The sequence below is a fragment of the Anabrus simplex genome, chromosome 5 (assembly GCF_040414725.1).
Source record: "Anabrus simplex isolate iqAnaSimp1 chromosome 5, ASM4041472v1, whole genome shotgun sequence".
Classification (NCBI taxonomy): Eukaryota; Metazoa; Arthropoda; class Insecta; order Orthoptera; family Tettigoniidae; genus Anabrus; species Anabrus simplex.
Window position 1 is genome coordinate 413,109,433 of NC_090269.1, and position 27,558 is coordinate 413,136,990.

General features: G+C 39.1%; 1 protein-coding gene across 1 annotated transcript in view; it reads right to left on the minus strand.

Annotated features, from left to right (window-relative positions):
* The window catches only part of LOC136874583 (uncharacterized), a 1,690,155-nt gene that overhangs the window by 861,713 nt on the left and 800,884 nt on the right, over positions 1–27,558 (minus strand). The gene's annotated exons all lie outside the window — the stretch shown is intronic.

Genomic DNA, 27,558 nt, shown 5'->3' on the forward strand with positions numbered 1-27,558 from the left:
CGGGGTTACTTTGAAGTACAGAGGTCTGAAAGTTATTAGACTCAAAGGAGAAGACAAAAAAATAAATTGCCTTGGTTTTAGTTTTGCCCTCACTTGTCTTTCTAATTCAGTCCATGGTGCACCCTATCTTTCAGTCAAATAGTCATCTTACTTATTAAACTTTGGTAATACTGTATTATTCGTATTTTTAAAATATAAAATTGAATTAAATATTAATGTTTGGTCTGTTGCCAATCCTACACAATCAGCTTCTAAGAGTATGGACCGTAAATAGTACAAAGCACAGCAAATTATACCAGCGCTAAAGTAAATCAGAATATCACAAAACTATTTCATGTTATTCCATTTTATCTAATTACACCCAAGAGGGAATCTAAAAACCCTCAACATTGGAATTTTATATTGATAGAAGAGTATGTAAACTATAACATAGTCACTGGAGTAATTGAAAGAAAATGTAACTTGCCTTCTATAATATATTTTAAACAGACAAGAGGTAAAACGTAAAGGAGCTCCAATGCAGCATTAAAACATTATTAAGCGCAGGCAAGTAGTAGGTAATGCGACAGTAGATATAAAAAAATAGCAATGAGTGTAATAATTTTCACACTTTTGTATCTCAAAGTGTGGGTTACTGTAGTCACGTCCTAGTTCGTGAGCCATGTACAACGGCTGAGTGGCCTAGTATGTGGTCCTGACTGTAGGAATACCAGTTGCTATGGAATGGAAGTGGGCATATCGGACATATTCTGAGTCCTGGCCCTCTTTGTGCTCGACATCTAGGACTATGAAATCCACCGGTGTTCCCTAACCCGTTAGAAGAGATATCACTTGGACTATGTGCAAGTAATGCAGCATCCTACTTCAGTAATTTACCGAGCTCAGAACATTTTAAACAAGTCTCGGAACTATGGGAGTAACAGAGTAACACTCAGGCGAAGTACTTCTAGGAAAGAACTTGGCCAACGAAATGGAATTCGATGGGGGGCTATCAATATTAATGCGGCTTATAGAATGTGGAACTCGCTGAGTCAGCGAAGAGGATGCATCTGGATGTGCTAGGAGTAAGTTATATTCGGGTAAGGGGAGATAACGAGGAAGAGATACGATATTATAAAGTGTAATTGGCGGGTGTCAGAAAGTGAAGGGCAGAGTGTGGGGTCGAGTTGTTTATCAGGAATACCATTGCACGCAACACAGTTTCTGTCAGGTACGAAAATGAGCGAATGATGTGGGTAAATTTGTCGGTTGCAGGAATTAGGACGGACATTTTCTCAGAGTATTCACCATGTGAGGGTGCAGATGTGGATGAAGTTGACAAGTTTTATGAAGCATTCAGTGACTTCGTTGTCAGGGTAAAATCAAGAATAGGATAGTGCTAATGGCCGATTTCAATGCGAGAGCTGGAAACAGAACTGAAGGATACAACAGGGTGATTTGTAAATATGGGGAAGATATGGAAGCTAATGGGAATGGGAAGCGTTTGCTGGCCTTCTGTGCAAGAATGGGTTTAGCTGTTACGAATACATTCTTCAAGTGTAAGGCTATTCACCGCAACACATGGAAAGCTGCGTGTACCAGATCCATAATAGGCTATACCTTAACCGGTTTCGAATTCAGATAGTCTGTTAGGAAAGTAAGATATTTCCGGGGATTTTTCGATGATACAGACCACTATCTGATCTGTAGTGAACTAAGTATCTCTAGGCATAGGACAGAGAAAGTGAAATTTATGTTCAAACGAATAAGCTTAGAATATTTCCAGGACGGGCAAATTAGAGAGAAGAACATGGATATGATTAGTGAGAAGTTTCGAACAGTAGACAGTAAGCAGGTTCAGGATATAGGAAGGGAATGGGTGGCATACAGGGATGCTGTTTTAAAAACAGCAAGGGAATGCCTAGGAACAACTGTGTGTAAAGATGGGAAAACACGAACATCTTGGTGGAATGATGAAGTGAGAGCAGCTTGTAAACGTAAAAAGAATGATTGTCAGAAATGGCTTCAAACGAGGGCTGACGCAGACAGGGAATTGTACGTAGGTGAAAGAAACAGAGCGAAACAAATAGTTGTTGAATCCAAAAAGAAGTCATGGGAATATTGGTAATAACCTGGAAAGGCTAGGTCAAGTAGCACGGAAGACATTCTGGACAGTAAAAGGAATCTTAGGAAGGAAGGGAAAAAGGAAATGAACAGTGTTTCGGATAATTCATACGAATTCATAATGGATCCCAGGGAATCACTGGTGAGGTGGAGGGAATATTTTGAATGTCTTCTCAACTTTAAATGATATCTTCCTGGTGGTATTGCGAATAGACAGGCTCAATGGGTGGAGGGATATGATGCTGGTGAAATTACGCTTGAGGAAATGGAAAGGAGGGTAAATAATCTCCATTGTCATAAGGCAGCAGAAATAGATAAATTTAGACCTGAAATGGTGAAGTAGAGTGGGAAGGCAGTAATGAAATGGCTTCATAGAGCAGTAAGATTAGCATGGAGTGTAGGTAAGGTACCTTTAGATTGGACAGAAGCAGTAATTGCACTTATCTATAAGCAAGGGAACAGGAAGGATTGCAACAACTATCGAGGCATCTCATTGATTAGTATACCAGTATTCACTGGCATCTTGGAACGGAGGGTGCGATCAGTGGTTGAGAGGCAGTTGGATGAAAAGCAGTGTGGGTTCATACCACAGAGGGGATGTCAGGATCAGTTTTTCAGTATGCGCCAGGTAATTGAAAAATGCTACGAAAGGAATGGACAGCGGTGCTTATGTTTCGTAGATCTAGAGAAAGCGAATGGCAGGGTAAAGATGTTCCCCATACTGGGGGACTATGGAATCAAATGTAGATTATTATAATCAATCAAAGACATTTATGTTGACAATTGGGCTTCAATGAGAATTGAGTACTTGGTTCATGATACTTACAGGGGTTAGACAAGGCTGTAATCTTTCACCTTTGCTGTTCGTATTTTACATGGATCATCTGCTGAAAGTTATAAAGTAGCAAGGAGGGATTCAGTTAGGTGGAACCGTAGCAAGCAGTCTGGCCTATGCTGACGACTTGGTCTTAAAATCAGATTGTGTCGAAAGCCTGCAGTCAAGTATTTTGGAACGTGAAAATAGTTGCAATGAGCATGGTATGAAAATTAGCCTTTCGAAGACTAAATTGATGTCAGTAGGTAAGACATTCAACATAACTGAATGTCATATTGGTGATAGAAAGCTAGAACATGTAGGTAATTTAATGTATTTAGGTTGTCTGTTCTCCCAGGATGGTAATACACTAAGTGGGTCTGAGTTTTAGGCATATTTGATCAAATATTTCGATTTTTCAATTTTCACTTACTGCTCTACCCCTGACCATTGGCGATAAATTAGCGATATCATTTTCCACTTTTCGCCATTTTTAAAGGCACAGCGAGACATTTAAGTGCCTACTGCGCAGCCATTTAAACGCCCCTTCCTCTTCGCGTCTCACAGAACATTATACTGCACCCGCATTTTTGCGTTCTTCATCACATAATTTTGAAATGTGATGTTTGACACCAACACAGTATTGAGGAAGGGGTGTGTAAACCACATTGCTAAGAGAATGGGAACAGGTTTGAGACAGATGCTACAAACTTGGAAAGTGAAGGGAGTGTGTTAGGTGACCGTTTAGGTGGTCTTGCTAATACTACAATTACCAACCTTACCAACGATTATAGGAATTATATTGTAAAAAACACACTTAAAGTTGCAAACATGAAAAATGCTATCTCTGCCACACTCTACTATTACATATCCACCAACGGTAAGCCCCAACATAAGAAATTCCCCCAAGGCTTACATGATTGGTGCTTCTATAGCAAAAGCATAACAGAATGCATGTTACCGCAGAGTCATGATAAAATGTTGGTCAAGCTTTCTGAGCCGTTACTGTGTAAGATTATGCCTGTGTATAAGAGGCTGGCCTCTGATGAAGTACTATCCCGATGTGTCCGTGGTGCCACGCAGAATCAGAACAAAAGTCTACATTCTAGCATCTGGAGAAAGTGTCCAAAGAAAACTTCTGTAGCAAGAAAGAGACTTGAAATTGTTGTATCCAGTGCTGTGGCAGAAGTCGGATATCAAAAGAACTTCAGTCCCTCATGTGGCAGAAAAATCAGTCCTCAGGCTGACGCTCGCAAGAATTATGAAATACAGCGATCGTGCTCTGTGAAGAAAAAATCAACTCGACGGAAGCCGAAGGTAACAAACATGAAGAAATAGGATGAAGAACGGAAGACGGAGGGTGTGACTTATGCTGCAGGACATTTCTAATGACTAAGTAAAGTGACAATTTTAAAATAAATATGCATGATTTTAGAAAAGAGCTATTTTTTTCAGTTTCACATTTTCAGATGTATAAAATGTCCTACGCATTACAGATATGATGCTATTATATTGAAAATTCACATGAATGTTCCTTAGTACATTATCCATAATCGTATGCATTACTTTTATGATTGAAATTCTGGTTTGCCTGTAAAAAAAATCAAACCTTGAAATTATAATAATTTTACAAAGAATAAACTTCAACAGGGGAAAAAGTCCTATCTCCATACTAAATAATACAATCTCAAAAATGATGCACAGTTTCATTTATATAAGGTACTAGATCATTACTTAAAAATATGCTATCTGGATCGCTTTGATACGCTTAACATTTAGAATATTTGAATAATTCGCATATAAATATTGGAAAATAATTAATATCTATGAAACTAGTAAAGCTACACTCATCAAATTTAGTACAGATATTCAAAATAGTACATAACTTGAGCCAACCAAATATTACGGTGATATCTTAATATTTGCAGGAATTAGAAATTTCAGTCCCAGTGTCCCTTGAATCAATATGTAGTAAAGCTAATGCAGTGAGCTCGCAGTTGCGATCAGCAGTATTCTATACGAAGGAAGTCAGCTCCCGTACGAAACTATCTTTACATTGGTCTGTTTTCATACCAACTTTGATTTACGGAAGCGAAAGCAGGGTTAACTCATTATATCTTATTCATAAGTTAGAAATAACAGACATGAAAGTAGTAAGAGTCATTTCTGGTAAAAACAACGAGATCAATGGCAGGAGTGTACTCAAAATGAGAAGATAAGGGCTAAGTTAGGAATGAACTCGATGGATGAATCTGTATGCATAAACCGGCTTCGGTGGTGGGGTCATGTGAGGCGAATGGAGGAGGATAGGTTACCTAGGAGAATAATGGATTTCTGTTGTGGTGGGAAAGAGGAGTAGAGGGAGATCAAGACGACGGTGGTTAGACTCAGTTTCTATCAGATGTTTTACGATTTCTCGAAATCAATTAGATCACCAACCATCGTAAGGTGACGGCATCCATTTCATTACTGAGAAGTCATTAATACGTATTGTAACTCATATAGTTTAAAGAAAAATGTAATCAAGAAACTTATTGTAAACCAGAATTATAATTTAATGTTTCGTTATGCTTTGTCGATTGTGGCAACCTTCGACTGATGGAAGTAAATAAATAACCTTGATTTTTACATTTTATACTTGATTGTATATAATTATACAGAGTGGTCATTAATTAAACTGAAAAATAAACCGTTTCTTTTAATTATGTACTTTATTCATATATTGTGTACGTCATACAAAGCAGGAGTCAACCAATTTTCAACAAAATAAAGTATATTCATTGCGTGCATAGTTATTTTATCAGTTTTATACGACTGGATCCGTACATTTCACCAGACCTTTAAACGTTTCCGTGAAACAAAAAATGGATAATAATTCCTGTTCTAGACGTTAAATAGTGTTAATCCGAAGAGAGATACATAGTTAATTAAAATGAATCCAAGCACTGCTATTTCCAATTTTAGACTGCTGTAATACGGTACTAGTCAATCTAAATGCTGAACAAGCTTCAATGAACCCAAAACTCTCGCATTCGAACAAACAGAAACAAGATGCTCATGTTACACCATATTTCGAAACATTGGGATGCCTTGACATAAATGAACGAAGAAAGGCAATTGTTCACCAAATACTTTCGATGAACACTCCTACTTAACTGCCTTCTAATTCTCGTTTTCTTACTCATTCTATAAAATGAGTACCCGTTCTGGTTTCCCATCTTGAATTCCACTAGCTCGAATGAATTCCTACTATCATTCTTTTCTATGAGGGCCATTCAAACAAATGAGCCGGAGGCTATGAAACGAAAATAGCTCCAAAAACGGAAATGCAATTTCCTTCGGAAGAACGTGCGGTCCCTATAAGAGCGCTGAGGTCCTAAACTCGCCGCTCGAACGACATGGGTGTACAGCGCGTGACGACACAACGAACACTCGCCGCGTTCATAGTCCACTGCGTCCAGTCGTACTGGAGACTTCAAGAGAAGAGCAAACGGGTGTAAAGCGTTTACTAACAGCAAACGAGTGACGGAAATGAAAATGCATCGAAGAATGACACAAGCGTACGAAAGCACTGAATGTCCATTGCAAGGGTGCGTGGTGGGGATCGCACCACCTCCCAAAATTTAGCGGACAGAAACCGGACTCTGCGATCGATGGCCACTCCTTGTGAGTGTAAATGTTGTATGAGTGTATCCCAATGTTTTCTGATGATGTGTTCTTCGGTGAGGGATTTGTTTACACCACTTCAGTTTTGAATAATGATCAACAAGAAATTGTTGGACATAGCTTCTAAAGGGTCAGTACATTATAATATTTCAGTGATCAACCTTCAAGCATAAGGGATTCAGGGAAGGACGCATGTCGATGGCTGATGTTGCACGGTTTGGAATGCCACACCGCATTACCGATGCCATTGTCCAGCAGGTGGATGCCATCATTATGTAAGACGGAAGATTTACGGTAGCAGCCATTGCCGCAGAGGTCGGAACGTCGGTAGTGTTCACGCCATCATTAAGGAGAGATTGAAATTTCGCTAAAAGTGCGCCCAATGGGTGCCTTACAGTATTCAACTAGCACAGGAAGCATGTAAATGAATCTCTCTCTTGAACATCTGCTGGGCTATGCCAAGGAAGGGGATGAGTTCATGTCACGGATGGTCGCTGGAGGCGAGATATGGTGTCAACACTTCGAACATAACTCAAAACGTAAAAGACCCCAGTGGAAGCACGCAGAGTCGTCGCCAACCAAAAAATCCAATGTGAGCTAAAGAAGGCTCTCAGACGCCGCTGATGATATACAATTATACTTGCACTGTGAACCGGAAAGACTAACCAATGAAATTAAAAATTTCAATAGAGACTTACAAGAAATCTCTAACTGGACTGACATGCATGGACTTAGATTAAATAACGTAAAATCTCAAGCTATAATAATTTCACATCCTCGGCTTTGTTCAAAAACTATAAGCAAATTCACTTTACCAAAACGCTACCTACAAAATTCACCCATTGATTTCAGTGAATCTGTCAAAGATCTCGGCGTTTTGATAGACGAACATCTTTCTTGGCAGCAGCAGGTTACCAGCATCTACAGGAAAGTATTGCGACACTTAACTCACTTAGAAGATTCCGCAACATATTTTCTCGAATATTAAAAGAACGCCTTATTTGCACTCTGGTATTGCCTCACTTCGACTACTGTGACGCCGTGTACAACGACAAACTACAACCTGTGTTCGCTATATATGTGACCTACGTTACTTTGACCATGTTACACCTGCCTATGATGAACTTGGTTGGCTAAAACTCAAACAGCGCCGTAATCTTCATGCTTTATGCCTTCTTCGTCGAATACTCTCCTCATGCACACCTCCCTACTTGTACAGTCAATTTCACCACCTCTCATCGAATCACAGTTTTGGAACAAGGTCAAAATCTGATACACTGTTATCTATTCCACCTCACCTCACCACACGATACACAAACTCATTTGTTATTTCTTCGGCACGACAATGGAATGCACTACCCGTCTCTGTCAGAGGAGCCTCACCTGCTAGTTTTAGGCAACTTTTTCACCGCTACCTACTAAGTAATGCTATGGAAATATTGTAGATTTAGCCTTCCTCAAACTGTAGACTTTATATAATCCCACTGTTATTACCAAGGATAATAGAAATTAGCTAATCATGTCATAATTGTGTAAATAATCATCTTCATCATCATCATCATCATCATCATCATCATCATTCTCCTATTTTTCCTTTTTTAAAATCATAATATTGTATTGTTTAGTAGTTGCAAGATGTTTCAATTGTAAGTGTACTTATTTCAGTTTTGCACATGTAGAAACTGTATTTTCTGGTTAGATGGAAGAGAGGGCCTAATGGCCTTAATCTTGCCAGACAAAATAAATCTATTGTATTGTATTGTATCGTATTGTATTCTATTTACCTCGGACGATGACGTCAATCAGTACGTTCGGAATTGGTTCTCAAAGCAGACCGAATAATTTCACGAGACGACCATTCACCGCCTTGTGTCGGAGTGTGACAAGTGCCTCAACAGTGCTGGGCAATACTTTTGAACTAACAGTACGAGTTTCGTGTTATAGCCTCCGGCTCGTTTATTTTTAAATGGCCCTTATACTTAATGCATCGAGACTGTGGAGTGCACGCTAAATGGACATTCCGCAGTTGACATCCTCTCTTACAATCAAATCTGTCTGCCGGATGTTTTTCCTGGGTACATATAACTGAGTTGTGTGAATGTATTACAAATTCAGTCGTCATTATTTTTTATTTATTCTTAGTACTATTGTTATCGTTCTTATCGCCTTACTAATTTATAAGCTGATCTTAATCTATATAAATAAAATTGTAGGGGGTCCGCTGTCTGTAATTTCTTTTGTTTTGCCAATTTTTCGGATATTTATCCGTTTTAGGTCAACTCAAGTCCGAATCGGTGATTTTTACGTTTCGTGTCTGTTTGTCTGTTCCACCATCACGTCTAAACGGCTGGATAGATCTCAAACAAACTTCATATTTAGAGTATACTCATCCCGGGGAAGGCTTCGATATGCATATCATTTTAAAATCTTTGAATATACGGGGTGTTTATAGGAAAACCAGAATGGTTTTTCCACCATCACGTCGAAACGGATGGATAGATCTCAACCAAACTTCATATTTAGAGTATACTCATTCCGGGGAAGGTTTTGATATGCATATCATTTTAACATCTTTGAATACACGGGGGGTTTATAGGGAAACCAGAATGGTCTTTCCACCATCACGTCGAAACGGCTGGATAGATAACAACCAAACTTCATATTTGGAGTATACTCATCCCGGGGAAGGTTTCGATATGCATATCATTTTAAAATCTTTGAACAGACGGGGGTTTATAGGAAAACCAGAATGGTTTTTCCACCATCACGTTGAAACGGCTGGATATATCTCAACCAAACTTCATATTTAGAGTACACTCATACCGGGGAAGGTTTCAGAATGCATATCATTTTAAAATCTTTGAATAGATGGGGGGTTTATAGGGAAACCAGAATGGTTTTCCTCCATTTTCTCTTATACTATTGATTTTCTGTAAACTTCGTTTACCGTACGTGAAACGTCTCTTCATTATAAGCAACTTTCGTTATGTTCATAATTTACCTTACTCTTCACATGACGGAGAAATTTACAATTTTCCGCTGGTATCATGCTCTGCATTCAGTGACCGACAGACAGACAACGAACCTACAGATTACCATGGCAACGTCTCTGACTGCATGCCAGCAGGGAAGTAACGTATTGCCATTTTCATCATCATGCTTTTAAATTCGTGGTTGTTCCTTGGGTAGAAGGCAAGAGAGGCGTCAATCGGCCTATCTGCGGGATATTGGCGGAATATCGTTGGATCTTATAACCGCCCTCGAATAGATTAAGTGATAATACCATTAGTCATCTTCTTATTATTTGTTTACCTAGGAATCACTGGACCTAAATTTCTCCTCTGTTACCGCTTTATTATATTCATAACTCACACTAGCATAATTTATTGAGGGGCATTTGATTTTCCAATACATTAACTTGGCATTTACATATTTGTCGTTATCCGGCTGTCCTCAGTTATAATCCATTTTCTATTACTTTCAACTTTCTTAACTGTATTATTTTCTTCCTTAATTACGCCGTATGTACGCGAGTGCTACAAACTACTGGATGTATTTCCACCAATACTCATTTTTAGAATACACCTGTCCTTGATAGGTTTTAGGGCAAATATTGTTTCTAAATCCCTGAACTGACTGGGGGTTTATACGAAACCGAAACAGTGATTTTGCACTTCCACAAAATATACACAACCAACGTTAATTTAAATCTACCTGCCTTGGTAGAAATTAATTTCTAAACATTTTTTCTCATGTGCATCATTTCGATACGAGGATTAAGAAGGGAGATATCATTAACGGACCGTTTTTCTGTACAAGTCCCATCGGACTTAACTCACGAGCGGGTGCGTGTAAAGCGTATTCCTTACAACTTGAAAACTACTGAAGACATTCGAACCAAAATTTATATTTAGCATCCACCTGTCCAAAGGTAGATTTTAAACGTAAATAACATTTCATGTTCCGGAATGGACTGGCCGGTTTATAGGGAAACGAAATGGTGATTTTACTCTTCCACAATATATACAGAACAAGACCAACCTGACTGGAAATCGACCAAACGTGGTGGAATTCCACCTCTATACCTTTTTTTCACGTGCATTTTTGCGTCAGGAGGATTAATAAGGGAGATATCACGAATGGTCAGTTTTGCAGGTTAAGTCCAGCGGACATAGCCCAAAAGGTGTTTTACATGGAGCAGATTCCTTATCTATATAAATCAAATCGTAACGACTGTGTGCCTCTACACTGACTATTTTGGCGAAATTTTCGAACAGCTTTCCGTTTAAGGCGTAATAATGACCATCTGCATAATTTTTGGTTTAGTTTCCTGAAAGTCGTAACATTTACCCGCCTCGCCCAAAATCCAGATTGCGGCATAATCTGCCAGAAGAAAAAGATGATAATTGAAATTTGACAAAATTATACGTTTTAGCCTGTAACGAACGGAAAACATCCAAGATCATTAAATTTTTTACTTTTTATCCCCGAAGAATATCGAAATATGCAGGCAATTTTAATGATGGTGCAGACCTTCGGAAATTCCTATCACATAACCGATTGCACAATCTATGTTCAATTTGGAATGATCTACAACCTTGGTCTTATGACTTTTTGCCGTATCTGTATCCCTTTTACGTTTGATTTTTCTCTATTAATCGATGTTAAGTCAATTTGGAAATTTCACATGCATAATTCATACTTTCGATTACTTATATGAAATACAGAATCATCAAACTCTTCACGAAAATTGGCCCACCCAGTAGCCATATATGAGCCAAATGCTATGTATGTAAGCTGTCACATAATTATCCGAAAAGTAATGTAATGTGAGATAATCGTACTAAAACGTTACCCTGTTCCACGTTTCTAACTCAATCTGACCCAAGAATAGATGACATATCATAGGACCAGCCATTTAGGCCACTAAATCCGGCGAGTCTTATGGTATAATCCTTTCTCGATATGACGTGCGTTTAGTAGCAGTTAATCTGTAAATGAAGTTCTTCAATATTGTAAACACGCATATACTTCCGTATGTCGATCTATATATATTCACTGATGTCGATTTGTAGCGATCGAGAAAGGGTGGGTCTGCTATTGTAATCAGTACTCCCCACACCGACTTTGACTGGCAGTATGAAAGGGTTCCTTCTCCAACTCCTGTGTAACTGTCATTAGTAAGGAAGGCCTACAATTGTAATGAATAGTTCACTTCTAGATTTGACTTGCAGAAGGCAAGTGAGCATGCAGTTTTGTTTAAAACTCCCCTACCCGATTGTGTTTGGCAGTAGGCAAGGGTGCCCGCCATTATAAAGAAATGTCCTCATCTAAAATGTGACTGGAATTAGGCATAATGGCCTGCTATTTTGATGGAAACTCACCAACTTGGTGTGACTGGCAGTGAGCTGGCTGGAAGTAGGAAAATGGACCTGGCATTATAATAACTGCACAACTCAATTTCGAGTGATGGTAGGGTAATTGCCTGCCATTATAATAAAAACTCCTCAAGTGTAATCTGTCTGGGAGTAGGAAAGGTGGCTGCCATTTTAACGAAAACTCCACAAATCGATTCTGTCCGCGTAGTAGGCAATGGGGCCTGCAATTATAATGTAAACTTCCCAACTCGATTGTGAATGGCAGTAGGCAAGTGAGCCTGCCGTTATATCACAAATCCATAACAAACACTTTACATTGGAAACAACGTACGGGGACCTCCCCATTCTCTTTCTCGGATAACGCTAAGAGACATGCAATTTTAAAACTATCTTATTTACTGCATTTACACTATTTACTTCGATATTCGAATACAATGTAGAATACCGTAGCGAAGCACGGGTACATTCGCTAGTAGTTAATACATTCATCACGCTGTTTGATATATAAACCACACAGCTGTGGTTTACATTTCCTGTTATCAATTATAAGAATATTACCAATGCACCCTTACTGCTCCGCAGCATTAATTACAAGTAAGTCAGATAACTCGTCTTGATGAGCCTAACGCAGTCATATAGTTTTGCCCGTTCTCTACTCAACTTTTAATACCAGTAATATACTTTATAACACTTCTTTCCATGCAATATTTCCTGTGCTTCGATCATTCCGGCCTATCTGGATCTTAATATTTTCAAATAACTTGCTCGAAAATGTGCATCATACAATCTGCCGTGGATGAATACTGCTTCGGGTAAGTAGACTGCCCAATTATTTTCCAGTATTTTATCCCTGTGCTTTATTAATGGTCATACAGAAGACCTGACACCTTCCCCGTCTGTACGTACATGGACTGTTTCCTCTTAGCAACTTGTAGCATATTAGGAACGTTCTTCCTTCTGCTGAAAATATTGAGAAGCTGGGAAAGGTCAGATAATCAAATAGTATCTGGCAGAGAATAGCATTGTTCCGTGATCAGTGGAAATGTATACTCTCCGGGTTCACAGGGAGGCTGCATGCAATGATATTACTAAGGATGAAAATCACATATATCAGAACATGTTAATGGATGTGTTAGTCGTTTAGCAACCCCCCAAACACAGAATATATTCCGAGTTAGAGTAAGCATTCGGCTGCAATTATTGGAGTGATCATTTAATGATTACTCAAAGTTGGCAGAACTTATAGACCTATCAATGCCTCATGATTCACAGGCAGGTAATTCTGGATATAATAAGAAATAAATGAAGGAATTCAGTCCAGTAGAACGGTTAAACGGATTTTCCAAAAGTTTTTGTTAAACTCTTTTAATATTTAGATTATAAATTCATTTCAATTCACCGTTCTGTGCAAGTATTTAGACAACATTATATGTACTGTACAGTCTTAAACATTTAATTGTAATTGTATTTATCTTGTATCAACAGTATTGCGTATCCGTTTTAGTACTTTATTTAGATTTAAAAATAATTCCTACGTATTGCTTTCATTTTTAGGTCTAAATTTTAAAAGTATTATTATTGAAAGTAGTTAAGTGTAAGAGAGGCGTAAGCCCTAACTTCGCCACAAATGTAAGTCAAGAATAAATAAATATTTAAATTCTTGCGATAGCAGAGGAGGGGAGAAGTGGAACTTGTGAGATGTGAGAAATCGAATGTAACAACCCGTTGAACGGAAGAGGTTTGCATGGTGCGGATCGCACCACCTCCCGAAACTAAGCGAGCAGAAACCAGACTCCTCGATCGATGGTCACTCCTTGCGAGTGTAAATATTGTATGAGGGCAGCCCAATGTTCTCTGCTGATGTGTTCTTCGTTGAGGAATTTATTAACATCAATTCAATTTTGAATAAAGATTAACAAGAAATCGGCGGGTATAGCTTGTATTTCAGTAATCAAACTTATGATTCTCTCCAACCGTTTTTTTAGCACTGCCTAGAATAGAAGGTATTCGAAACGAATTAGGTTTTGAATCTAGAGTCTCTTTCTATTCCAAAAAAATTGGCAACAAAAGTTTTTTTTTTTTGCTAGTTGCTTTACGTCGCATCTACACAGATAGGTCTTATGGCGACGATACAAAAGTAATTAACGGATATAAGCGTCCCTGCTCCTTCCTATAGGACTATAACCCCTGATGATGAAAACAATCAATAAAGCAACATTACGAAAAAATATCGAAATATTATATTCATAACATCTATAATTGGATTTTTATCAGTCTTCAGTGATAAGATCCAGAGCTAGAAAAATAAAATCATCAGTGCAGAAAGGTGTGAGGCAAGGCTGCACGCTGTGCGTTCTTCTTTTCAATGTTTAAATAGCAAAGGCGGTAAAAGAAATCAACGAGAAATCTGGAAAGGCAATCTCAATCTAAGGAGAGAAAGGCAATGATATTGTTTTTTTACCCATGTATGCAGAAAATATGAAGAAATTGTTTAATGGTATGGACAAAGTCTTGACGGAGGAGTACAAGATGAAGGTAAATGTGCAAAACACCCCGTGAAAGACCCTTCGACAATATCTATGGAATCACAGGAAAAGTCAACCGATTCCCGTTTCTTGGTGAATGGTTCCATCATAATTGTAAGGACGGACCCTCCATCTTAGACAGATGTGCCAAACTTACTGCAGCATACCAACTGTCGAAAGCAATGGGAAACTACAGCCGTAACTACCTCCCGAGGACATGCAGCTCTCTCTGTATGAATGATGTACTGATGATGGCTTCCTCCCGGGTAAAATATTCCGGAGGTAAAATAGTCCCCCATTCGGATCTAAGGGTGGGGACTACACGAGAGGGGGCGATCATCAGGAAGATGGATACTGACATTCTGCGAGGCGGAGCGTGGAATGTTAGAAGTTTGAACCGTTGTGGTAGGTTAGCGAATCTGAAAAGGGAGATGGATAGGCTAAAGTTAGATGTAGTTGGTATAAGTGAAGTACGTTGGCAGGAAGAACAGGATTTTTGGTCAGGCGACTACCGAATTATCAACACAAAATCAAACAGGGGAAATGCAGGAGTTGGTATAATAATGAATAAGAAAATAGGGCAGCGGATAAGCTACTACGACCAGCATAGTGAAAGAATTATTGTCGTCAAGATAGACACCAAACCAATGCCCACCACAATAGTACAGGTCTATATGCCTACTAGTTCAGCGGTTGATGAAGACATTGAAATAATATATGAAGAGATACAAGATTTAATACAATATGTAAAAGGTGACGAGAATCTAATTGTGATGGGAGACTGGAATGCAGTGGTAGGCCAAGGAAGAGAAGGTAGTACAGTAGGAGAATTTGGATTGGGACAAAGGAACGAAAGAGGAAGTCGGCTGGTTGAATTCTGCACTGATCATAATTTAGTCATTGCCAATACTTGGTTCAAACACCACAAACGACGGCTGTATACGTGGATGAGACCTGGAGACACTGGAAGGTATCAAATAGACTTCATTATGATTAGGCAGAGATTCAGAAACCAGGTGTTGGATTGCAAAACTTTCCCAGAAGCTGATGTGGACTCTGACCACAACTTGTTGGTCATTAAATGCCATCTGAAGTTGAAGAAATTGAAGAAAGGAAAGAATGCAAAAAGATGGGATCTAGACAAGTTGAAAGAAAAGAGTGTGAGGGATTGTTTCAAGGAACATGTTGCACAAGGAATAAATGAAAAGGCTGAAGGAAACACAATAGAGGAAGAGTGGAGAGTCATGAAAAATGAAGTCAGTAGGGCTGCTGAAGAAAAGTTAGGAAGGAGGAAAAGATCAACTAAGAATCAGTGGATAACTCAGGAGATACTGGACCTGATTGATGAACGACGAAAATACAAGGATGCTAGAAATGAAGAGGGCAGGAAATAATACAGGCAATTAAAGAATGAAGTGGATAGAAAGTGCCTGGTAGCTGAGGAATAATGGCGGAAGGAGAAGTGCAAGGATGTCGAAGGCTGTATGGTCCTGGGAAAGGAAGATGCTGCATACAGGAAAATCAAGGAAACTTTTGGAGAAAGGAAATCTAGGTGCATGAATATTAAGAGCTCAGATGGAAAGTCACTTCTAGGGAAAGAAGACAAAGCAGAAAGATGGCAGGAGCATATACAACAGTTGTATCAAGGTAACGATGTAGATAATTTCGTTCTGGAACATGAAGAGGCTGTTGATGCTGATGAAATGGGAGACCCAATTTTGAGGTCAGAGTTTGAGAGAGTTGTGAGTGACCTCAATAGGAACAAGGCACCTGGAATTGATGATATTCCCTCTGAATTACTGACTGCCTTAGGAGAAACCAGCATGGCAAGGTTATTTAATTTAGTGTGCAGGATGTATGAGACAGGAGAAGTCCCATCCGATTTTCGGCAGAATGTTGTTATACCTATTCCCAAGAAAGCCGGTGCTGACAGGTGTGAAAACTACCGCACCATTAGTTTAGTATCTCATGCCTGCAAAATTTTAACACGTATTATTTACAGAAGAATGGAAAAACAAGTTGAAGCTGAGTTGGGAGAAGATCAATTTGGCTTCAGAAGAAATGTAGGAACACGTGAAGCAATCCTGATTTTACGTCTGATCTTAGAGGATCGAATCAAGAAGGACAAGCCCACGTACATGGCATTCGTAGATCTAGAAAAGGCATTCGATAATGTTGATTGGAACAAGCTATTTATGATTCTGAAGATGATAGGGACCAGATACCGAGAACGAAGAATTATTTACAACCTGTATAAAAATCAATCTGCAGTGATAAGAATCGAGGGCTTTGAAAAAGAAGCAGCAATCCAGAAAGGAGTGAGGCAAGGCTGCAGTTTGTGCCCTCTCCTTTTCAATGTTTACATAGAACAGGCAGTAAAGGAAATCAAAGAGAAATTTGGAAAGGGAATCACAGTCCAAGGAGAGGAAATCAAAACCTGGAGATTTGCTGATGATATTGTTATTTTATCTGAGACTGCAGAAGATCTCGAGAAGTTGATGAATGGTATGGATGAAGTCTTGGGTAAGGAGTACAAGATGAAAATAAATAAGTCCAAAACAAAAGTAATGGAGTGCAGTCGAACGAAGGCAGGTGATGTAGGAAATATTAGATTAGGAAACGAAGTCTTAAAGGAAGTAGATGAATATTGTTACTTGGGTAGTAAAATAACTAACGATGGCAGAAGTAAGGAGGACATAAAATGCAGACTAGCACAAGCAAGGAAGAGCTTTCTTAAGAAAAGAAATTTGCTCACTTCAAACATTGATATCTGAATTAGAAAGATGTTTTTGAAGACTTTCGTGTGGAGCGTGGCATTGTATGGAAGTGAAACATGGACGATAACTAGCTCAGAAAGAAAGAGAATAGAAGCTTTTGAAATGTGGTGTTACAGACGAATGCTGAAGGTGAGATGGATAGATCGAATCACGAACGAAGAGATACTGAATCGAATTGGTGAGAGGAGATCGATTTGGCTAAATTTGACGAGGAGAAGAGATAGAATGATAGGACACATCTTAAGACACCCAGGACTTGTTCAGTTGGTTTTTGAAGGAAGTGTAGGTGGTAAGAACGGTAGGGGTATACCAAGGTATGAATATGACAAACAGATTAGAGCAGATGTAGGATGCAATAGTTACGTAGAAATGAAAACGTTAGCACATGATAGGGTGGCATGGAGGGCTGCATCAAACCAGTCTATGGACTGATGACTCAAACAACAACAACAACCAACTGTCGCTGGACTGTTACAACAAGGAGTGCGTTTCGAAGAATCCCAGAACATACCAATACAGGACTGTTGCCAGACCCCAGTTCTTGTATGCTGTGGGGAGCTTACTGATGAACAGGAAAGGCACAATGGATGACCTGGAAAAAGTCGAAAGACGGCTCCTCCAGGAACTTCATTCGCCGAGAGTTCTCCCAGATGGAAACTATAGACTCAAAGCGAAATCTGAACTGTACCAACAGTTGGAAACGGCTAACACCAGAATACGGCGTAGGCGGCTCAACGTTTACCAGCACCTTCTGAAGATGGATAATGGCAGGCTTACGAAGACAATCTACCCACTCATAAAAAGTTACAAGACTGGAAGCAGTGAAGTAAACAGAAGACTTATCTTCCGCTGGAATTTCTGATACTGACGCCTCAGACCGCCACAAATTTCGTAAAATGGTAAATTCGTGGTCTCCTCTACCAGTGAATTTTTAAATTTTGCCAACCTCTTTCCAAACAATGGAAAGAAAAATTAGCATCACGTTTCAAGTGATACTGCGAACAAAAGCTAGCATCCAGAAAGAACTAGACATAAGCTCTCCCGAGTGGGCATAAATCACTAATAAATGTGAAGGAGTGCCGTCGAGCGAAGTCGGTGCTGCAGGAAATACTAGATTAGGAAATGAAGTCATAGAGGAAGTGGAGTAATATTGTTACTTTTCTATTAGAATAAATAATGATGGCAGACTAGCATAAGTAAATAAAGCTTTCCCTGAGAAAATAAATTTTCTTACTGTGATCTGTGATATAGTAATTACAAAGATGCTTTTGAAGACTTTCATCTAGAACGTGGAATTTTACAACGTGAATCATGGACGACAACTAGCTGAGAAATGAAGTGAATAGGAGCTTTAGAAAAGCGACGTTACAGAAGAATGCTAGAAATGAGATGGATAAATCGAATGACATATGAAGAGATATTGAATTGACTTGTTATTGATAGAAGAACGAATTGGTGAAATTTGACCAGAAGAAGTGACAGAATATCAGGGCACATATTAAGACATCCAGGATACCACCAGTTAGTATTGGAAAAAAGTGTACTTTGTGAGAACGGTAGGACTGTACCAAGGCTTGAATATGACAAAGTGATTGTAATAGATGTAGGATGTAGCAGTTACATAGAAATGAAAAGAACGCGGTAGCAAGGATAGCCGCATCAAACCTGTCTATGGACTGATAACCCAAAACCACAATACGGGTAGTGAAAAACCAACTACCTAGTGATGGTAAGTGAAGATATCCAGAAATTCCTATATCATTCATGCAATGGAATTAAGATATTGATTGTACCTTGCTATTAATACTGAATATCAAGGTACAGTGATACGAAACTTTCGTTCCACAGTGAAATGCACAGTATGGTATGTAATGTTGCTCTGACCACTCCTAACGAGATTATACATTGCGCCCTGATGGCGAACTCAATTGTTACGAAGATTACTCTGTGTTCTGCATGTGACCCTTGGGAATCTTACTTCATGGAGTGTTCGACTTTCATGACTGCGTAAGAAAAACTGAAGCCAGAAATGCCGAAACAATTCAAGTCTACTTTTGACCAACATTGAGGTAGCTCTACTCTTTCTATTCATAAATCATTTGATTTTAAGAAAGTGGTTCTCATGGATTGTGTATCAATATTATTCATGTCCCTAGCGTTGAGTTTACAATCCCCAACCCAAAGCCAGCGAGCGGAACGATAGCAAATCCCTGCCTGCACCATATTTTAAGAAGGCTCGCCTTTCAGTTATGTGGCGGGTCACGCACTACAAAGTGAAGATGAACACTTGTAATGACTTAGACTATATGCTCTAAGTTATCAAAGATACATTTGAAACGCAAGAAGAAAATTAAATTAGCTAATCTTGCTATGCTTAATACGGGCAAACTGAAAATGAAACTTTTCAAAGCTGTTGACTTTGAGATACATATGGAATGTATACCTCCAAGCCACCCATAGAGGTCTGGTCCTCATCGTCTGGCAGCTCGTGAAGGAATGAGGGACACTGGATACTGAGACTTTGAGATCAAAAAGTATTACAGTTCCATCTTGTCCAAAATTGAGTAGCCTAGATGCCACTGAAGAAATATACGCGAAGTTGCTACTATCGTATCGGTCTGTAGTTTCCACCGAAGTACACACACCAACGGAACGTGTGAACAGCGCTTTCGCGCAGTTCATAACAGAGGATGAACATATTAACCTTCCAGTAATCGGGTGGGGTAATAAATTACACCGTTTCTTGGAAAATGCCTGTCATTCATTTTTCTATCACTAACTGTTCCATGGGCTTATGTGTACCTTTGAAGGACACTGTGAGACACCTCCTGTGTTTTTGTCATAAATCGTCGAACGTCGGCACGTTTTTCAACAGTGTGAAAAACCTGAATGGGATAACATCCTACCTCAACCGAGCACCGGTGAAACAAAATTGGCAAAATCATGGTTTGTCAGTTTCAATTCTTGTGTGTGTTTGTATTGTGAGAATGTATCAATAGCTATGTTGTTTACGTCGGTTACAACCCTGAGTAGGTTCTCCGTAGAAGAACCTTCTGAAGATAAATTGAAATAGAATTGGCGAAACCTGTGTTGGAGCAACACAAACAAGTTTGCCTTGCATTACCAGACAGAAACCCTTTATCAAAAGGACGAAGAAGAAATTTACCAGGGCTCTCCGATGTCACTCTTGAAGAGAGAACCACCTGTATCATCTAAGAGGATGTCCTAGAAATCGGGACAGGAAGAGCAAAAGAACCCTTGTGTACTGTGCGAAAAGTATGTCTGCCAAGACCATTCCGATCCTATGTTTGTGAAGAATTCCTCAACCATAAATCCGAATCTGATTAAAACAAATCTTCAGTGTTCAAACTGTAATGAAGTGTGATCGATTTTCATAGTTCTAGTTTTAACGACGGCATTAAATCAGGCGTTATTATGGACAATAATTGTCCGCCTTGAAATTATGAAGGAACATAGATTCTGTATGGTGAGCTATTTCAATTGTGTTTCCTTCATTTATAGTGTCGTTATTCATAAATAGCATGAAAAGAACATTATCCCATTTCTTCGTTCTCATAAATTTTCGCGAAAGAATGAGGTATTACTTTATGCCGCGCGAACACTGGTTTCTTAAAACTCAGCACGAGAACTGAAGGGTTATCTAGCATGCAAACACCATTTTCACATTGCCGAAGTAAACGATGTAGCTAAGGCAAACACGTTCAATCATGCATTCAGGCGCATGGAAGGCATTGTGAATATTTCTTGTATTGGAATACAGTGTCCCTTCTGGTACACCATCATGGTGACCGTTATTGTACATAGGATGTGCCAGGTAAGCCTATCACCAAACTTTCCGTACACAGTTAGAAAGTTCGTAACCCGCAAACCTACACTAAAATTCTCAATTCTTTTTTCAACAAATACAACCTTCGATTCAGACACTCATTTTTGTAGTCGAATAGTCCTCATTTTCCTGCGAAGTATCCTACGATACACTATCCTTGAATGGTCAAAGTGAATTTACGAATAAGGTGTCCTTTGTATCTTGCTGGAATTTTTCATATTGAACATCATTGGAATCTTTCCCGAACCCAAACTGCCTTCTATCAATTTTGTGCGATCTATACTTCTCCCTTTTTTACGCTATAACAAGCATTGTCATTTTGTTGCAACTCGTTACCAAAGACTCAGTAATATAGCAAACGTGTTCGATATAATCAGGATGGATTCCATCCCAGAACTTATACGCAACATATGTCAAGCTGCCTATCCTTCCTTGCGTTGTATTGTGGGGCTACTATATCAACTTCATACAAACAGTAATCCAGTTAGTATTTCAGGTATGATACTAAGACCCAACCTATTGCAGTTAGTGTATTCCCAGGAATCTTCAGCTGCTTACATACTTTTAAACTTTCGTATCTGTTTGTAAGCATCTTTGTTATTATAGGTAGGTTTTAGTACCTCGCCAGTATCAGTCACTACTTCACTTGTATCGAACTATTTTTACCTACTAAATATTTCTTCCTCCTCTAAATTCCCACATATACAACTTCCTTGAAGTACGTAATACATCCACTATGTTTTACCATAATGTTTATAACTGAAAATTATGCTTACCATCGTGTTAGCCTTCAATGACTTCTTCATTAAACTCATTTTCCTGGTTAGTTCCTTCAATTTCTCCTTACATCTACAACTCTACTTATTTCTAACCTGCAACTCACTCTTGGTCACTGTATTTCTCTATTAGAATATAATGGGACTTTACCATTCTCGATCACCATTAATGGTACATAACTCTCTTCACAATTCTCAATTATTTCCTAAAGCCGGCCTGGTATTATTTCGTTTATCAGAAAGCATGCAGTTGGAATTGCACAAACCCTTGTATCAGCGATGTTTGAAAGCATGTTTTTGGCTGTATGTAACCGGACAATCTAACGAAGAAATATTTAGCCACCTAATCGATACTTTTATTTGCCTTTCGCGATTTTATAAAATCATTAATAGTACATGTTTCGACTGCTCTGCAGTCATCATCAGCTACATTTGCATAAATATGTAAATAAAATTATCGATTACGTAGCTAAATATGTCTTCTATCATTTTATTTTCATATCTATACGGACATGAAGTGGATAGTTTGTAATGTAACCAGACAGGCAATTTTTGTCATTTAAGTAGAATAATATAAGTAGGCATGGGATTTATAGGCACGAATAAGTTAGTATACAAACGTACTTATCAAAGACGCAAGTCTCTACTACCCGCACAACTGTTCTGTAGTGAGATATGCATAAATATTAGAGATCTGAAATATCAGAACCACTAAAATTAATGCAACTCACCTACGTACTTGTAGAGCGGGTAGATTACGCTGGCGCCTTGTTCAAATACGTTTGCACACTAACTTATTCATGTCTATAAATCCCATTCCTATATATATATGCTGAGTGGAGCTTTCAGTAGTAATAAAAATCATAACATGAAAATAAAATTGGAATTTAAGGTGCTAACTGAGGTTGATATTCACTTATAGTACCAGGAGTCGGGGATAGGAAAAAATTACCGCGGGAAATATTCGACCAATTTCCAAGTTCTTTGAATGTTTTTGGATAATACAAGTGAACAATTCATAGGGAATCTACCACCTGGGCACTAAATACAGATAATTGATTATTGATGAATGGATTGAGGAGTCAAGAATGACGAAATAATAACGGGTTTGCTGAAAGAATCATTTTTCGGTAGTGAAGAATTTTTGTGAAGAATACGATTAAAACAATCGGCAATGTGTTGCCAAACAATTGTTGTAAGAACTGAATCATTGCAAAAAAGTCCCATCAAAAGAACAATGCTTGCTACAGCATAATGTAAAAAGATAGAAGTTTATAACGCACATTATTTCTATTCTCAGGTCAAGCAATAATACTTTGTTTGGTGATTTGCCTATTACTTAAAATTTAACAAAATGTAATGATTAAATAAGCATGCATTATTGATTTCATAATCCAAGGCGTGTCATTATATGACTCTAGATAGTGCAAAGGCACACGAACTTCCTGACAGTTCCCGTTACCAATGAATCTCTAAGGATCACACATTACGAAGTGTTCGTGTCATTTCGTCCTCTCATGTCAGGAAATGCGACTGTTGGCTGGCCGTATAATGAGACATAGTTCCGTGATATAATGCAGGTTGACTCAGAGTGAGTTTTGTGAACCTCAGAACTGGTTATAGCTCTGCACGTTAGTGCGCAGGATTACGAGAAGTTGCAGCCATTGGTGACCCTGAGATCCGCAGTACTTTTTCCCCAGTTTCTGCAAGTTTCATGCTGATTTTGGTTGTTCATATTCTGTTTTGTTGCTCCAAATGGAAGAAAAATAACTGAAGCCGTACGCGTCCACAAAGTTCTATATGAAACAAGCCTCCTCAGTCCTGTAGCGTTCCATCCCTCTCTGCAAATTACATTCTTGGTGAACACTTCTTTGAACTGGTGACGGATCAATATAAAGTAGTTCGTGAATTAATTTAAGCGAACTCCCTGTGGTTTAGCTTTCTTCATGTATACACTTCTGCCTCCTTTTTGTTCCATCAGTGCGAGGTGACATACCGTTTCGAACAATAATCTGGTTACGGAATCCGATTCTTAATCTTTTTCTTCTCATTACCTTCCTCTGTCGCTTTTCCCATACCTGTGGTTTCTCGGGTGAGAACTGTGTTGCAGATGCGGATTTGGCCCTCTTTTACGGCCTTATATGGAGGAATGTAATCGTGATTGCGTCTTTGTGAGGTGGTTGGTAATGTAGTGTGTTGTCTGAATATGAATGAGAATGTTTTGGAATCAATTCAAACATCCGGTCCCCGAGCCAGAAAAAAATAATCAAGGGGGATTTTCGTCACGCCCAGGAATCTACCCCGGGACCCTACGAATCGAGGGCCATAACGCTGACCTTTCAGCCAAGCAGTCGGACTGGTTTGAGAATCCGATCCTGAACGCAAAATTAATTTATAAACGTAGAAAACTTCGTCATCTTTGTCAGAGCTGCAGTTTTTCAGTAAACTGCGTATTGGAACTGCGATCCGCAAATCTCTCTACCGTGAAAAATTCTCGTCACCTCACGGACCTGCGTCTCATTTTGCAACCGGCCTTAAAGTGGCGTTGTCTTTCTGAAAGTCGCGGCCTTGTATTATAGACAGCTATGATCCAGTACCGCATTTCTGCTCGATGTGATTCACCATCTGCGATCCGACACCAAAATCGTGTTGTGTTGTTGAACAAGAGGCCTGCACATACTCCAGAGTTGGTCCTGATACGGTTCAATTTTGACCATATAACACTGGGAATATTGAAACTAGGAACAATTGTTGTGACTGAAGGCGTATCACAACATGATGGAGGAATGGACAGTTTCCCGTTTGTGCGACCATTCGCGAACCAGATAGAAATTTCGGCAAATAACCACACAGCTGCCTGCATTGGAGGATATCATGACTTCACCTTGTTGAGACATGTATCAGTGGATTAAGAATGAATTGGAAGAGCTTAATAAAGGACAAGGTTATTGCTTTTCCTATAGAGGACATGAAACCTACGAAAATATGGTGAGGAAATGTATTTCAAAATTGGAAGCCACTTTCCTAGTGTATTGCTCCAAGAATCACCTGGAGGGTGTGGTCAATCTGGACATCAATCTTTCGCGCATGTCAGTATGCATCTTTGGCGAACATGCCAATAGCTGAACAGCGATGAGTTTCATCACTAGAGCTCCATGATGTTCCACACTGTTGTTGTTAGGTGTTCTGAGTTTTAAGCAATTTTCTTCAGATATTGTGTTGAAGTTCGGAGTTTTACACAAAGTGACAGCCAGGTACTTGGAACATCTACTGAACTCTGGATGGATATTTTTAATTACACTCCTATGTCCTGTGGTCATTCGGTTGGAAAGAACAAACTTCGGTTATATACATACAGGGTTGTAGTTTACATTTGCTGATGTACAGGTTGGTCGAAAACAACTTGAACCGCGTATATGAGCATTAGAGCGTTGCTCATGCTAATAAGTAACTCGAAAAAATACGATGGTATCTCGCGCCGCAGTCTTCTTTATCAGCTGCTGAAATAAGCCAATCAGATCACTTCGCGGGCGAATTCATAGGCTATGTGCTTTACGAGGCGGTAATGCTAAATATGTACGTGGCTTGGTCGGGCTTGAGAGTCAAGCCTAGAAATAAACATCAAACACTAACACACCGTGGGTTTCAGCAAATGTCACCGTAGTGTTCTTGCTGTGGGCCGAGCCTATCGGGAGAGAGGTGGTTGTACTATTCCCTGCCATGGAGAAGTATATTTCCTCTATTGGTTCTCTCACGTTACGAGGCGATCATTATGGATTACTTCAGCAGCTGACAAGTTATTATCAAATTATTTATCAGTATGACCAACACTGTAACGCACATATACCCAGTTTGCTTTGTTTCCAACCACACTGTATATAAATTTTAATAAATTTCATATATCGAAAAATGTATCTCACCACATAATTGGGTAGTAATGGTTTTGTGGAATTGAATGATTAGAAAATGTAACTCCATAGTTACTAAAACTGTGTCAGTTGTGTTTACAAAGAGTAATCAGTAAGCAAAGTATAAAACATGACTACTTTATTCACCAATGCCAAACCTATATTTATTCACTGCCACAGCTTCATTACTCTGCTCATTTTTAGGTTATATAATAGATTGCATATCCCAAATGACAAAATGTTCACCTGTAAATGGTAAACTATAGGGAAATCTCACAAAGTCAACAGTCTAGCAAATAGTGTGAACATATATAATATTTTACTGAGTGAACTGACGAATGTTTATACAGTGAAATGAAATTGAATCAAGTGGAAACTAATATGTATTATTTTCCGACTCTGATCGTGTAAAATGTATGACTGATAAATAAAAATCGAACTGTGTGTTCATTTCCATGTTCCGGTATCTATGGATATGACTTGATATGACAATTTTATCCAGCTGGAATCCTTTTGTTTCTTTTCGTGTTGTTCTCTGTTATTCATATCCTTACCATATGTCTCTGCCCTTTACTTCTATTTCTCCGGGTTTAATCCTATCCTTCACTACCCGCATCAAACCTTAAAAGCTGTCAAGGTGCTCCCTCATTCAGCGTTGAAGCCCGCCGTCCTGATCAAGCAGGAAAGCAGAAATAATCTCATAGCTTCTGGAAAGAAATGGATACAGATAAACTGTAACACGTGAGGAAAGACCTAAGATATTCGCAGAAGGCAGTGTACGAAGATGTGGAGATAGTTCAGTCCCTATTGTGTTGACATAAAAATGTCGTATGGCCGAGAGTCATTTGACATTAGGCATACAAAATGTGTAACGCGATGTTACCTAGCAACCGTGCAGGCTGTGACGTGAATTATTGATGGACTAGTACATAAGTCTGTCTCCAGAAGTCGAAATTACTGTCTATAAAGTAATTGGAAATTCTAAATGGACTATGGACTTTCTTTCTTTGTTTCTTTCTTAATCGGTTTACCCTCCAGGGTCGGTTTTTCCCTCGGACTCAGCGAGGGATCCCTCCCCTTCCGCCTCACAAAAGTTCGTCCTGAGAGTGTATCCGGCAGAAAAAGGACGTTGCAGAGTGGCAATATGGCAACACTGTAACCACATGTAGGGTAACTACCCCTGTCAGCACGTATTAGTCGTGCTGTACAGTTTGTGCAGTGGGTAGAGTTTTGGTTTAGCATGCACGAGGTCGAGGGGTCGATCCGGGGTTGAGGCGTATGTTTTTTTTTTTCGTATATGCATTCCAGGTGGTATGGTATCTGGCATCATAAACGTCAACAACGAATTAATTCACGCCCACGACGTGCTGACCAATGAAAACGGTTGTTCGTTCATTTCTAGGATCGTAATATGTAAGTGCAAATGGTTTCTAGAGGACCCACTGCAATCGCTCAACGCCTCAACCCAGGCTGCTTCCTTTCCTCTTCCTTGTCTACCTCTTACAATCTGACCCCTGATCAGCATAGCAGATGAGGCCGTCCGGTTGTATTCCCTGACCCAAAATCTCACGCTCCAGGACACTGCCCTCGGTGAGTCCGAGAAAAAAAAAACAACCCTGGAGGATGAACGTATTAAAAATAAAAAAGGAAAAAGAAAAAAATCGAACTTGTTTGCATTATTGAAGAAGAATGAAAAACAACGGAGCATTTTGAATCTATGTAACAAAATCAGAGATATGTGCGAATGAAAATTTAACTAGGATG